Source organism: Mus caroli, unplaced genomic scaffold (assembly GCF_900094665.2).
Source record: "Mus caroli unplaced genomic scaffold, CAROLI_EIJ_v1.1 scaffold_11004_1, whole genome shotgun sequence".
Taxonomy (NCBI): domain Eukaryota; kingdom Metazoa; phylum Chordata; class Mammalia; order Rodentia; family Muridae; genus Mus; species Mus caroli.
In genome coordinates this window covers 29,589-31,109 of record NW_018390065.1, presented here as the reverse complement: position 1 = coordinate 31,109, position 1,521 = coordinate 29,589, and positions in this window count along the sequence as shown.

Genomic DNA, 1,521 nt, shown 5'->3' with positions numbered 1-1,521 from the left:
AAAAGATGGCCTAGTCAGCCATCACTGGAAAGAGAGGCCCATTGGACACACAAACTTTATATGCCCCAGTACAGGGGAACACCGGGGCCAAAAAGTGGGAGTGGGTGGGTAGGGGAGTGGGGGAGGTATGGGGGACTTTTGGGATAGCATTGGAAATGTAAATGAGGAAAATACCTAATATAAAAGAAAAAAAACATAAAGTACAGGATAACCATGATAGGTGCTACACACCACAGACACAAAGAATTAAGCAAGAAGGTAGACCCAAGGGAAAGTGTCTGAATGTCATTTATAAGGGGGAATAACATTGTCATAGGAGGCTGAGGGAAAAGGAGAACATGATGGGAGAGGGTTGGTGATGGGAATGAGGTGATAAGGATCAAGTGTGAGTATAGAAATAAGAGTGAGACAAGGTTTAGGCACCCATCATACTCTGGGGGTTTCCTTAGTGGAGATGCATAGATGTGGGTATATGGAAACTGAAGGGGCCACCTCCTGTAGACAGTCAGGGCCCCAGTGGAAGAACAAGGACAGCAACACATTCACAAATGTATCAACCCAAAATTTCTCTGTCTAAAAGAAATGTAGGGAAAAAGATGGAGCAGAGACTGAATGAATTACCAAACAATAACCCACCCAACTTATGACTCATTGCATTGGGAGGCATCAATCCATGACACCATCAATGATACTCTGATACATTTGCAGACAGGAGCCAAAGATAAATATCTTTGAGAGGCTCTATGCAGCACCTGACTGAAACAGATGCTAATAAGCCAGAGCCAAACATAGGAAGCAAGTAGGGGGGACTCTCATGGAGCAGTTGAGAAAATGCCAGAAGAAAATGAAAGGTCTAGAAACTCCAGAGGAAGACCAACAGTGTGAACTAACATGACTCGCTGAGAGCTCTCAGGGACTGAGTCACCAACCAAAGAACATACATAAGCTTGACTGAGGGCCTAGGCACATTTGTAGCAGATGCACAGCTCACTCTCCATGTGGTTCCCCAAACAACTGAACTGTAGGTTGTCCTGAAGCCTGCAGCCTGACTCTGAAGTCTGTTCTCCAACAGGACAGCCTTGTTTGGTATCGCTGAAAGAGAATGCACAGAGACTTGATACCCAGTGGGAGAGGATGAACCTAATCCAACAGAGACTTGATACCCAGGTGTATCCCCACTCTCACATGAGAAAATGTTGGGGAATGAGGGCAGGGACTCTGTGAGGGAAGGGACTCAGAGGGAGGGCAGCATTTGTGATGTAAATACATTTTAGCAGCCTTATTTATAATAGCCAGAAGCTGGAAAGAACCCAGATGCCACTCAACAGAGGAATGGATACAAAAACTGTCACACATTTACAAGATGGGGTACTACTCAGCTATTAAAAAGAATGAATTTATGAAATTCCTAGGCAAATGGTTCGACCTGGAGGGCATTATCCTGAGTGAGGTAACCCAATCACAAAAGAACTCACACAATATGTACTCACTGATAAGTGGATATTAGCCCAGAAACTTAGG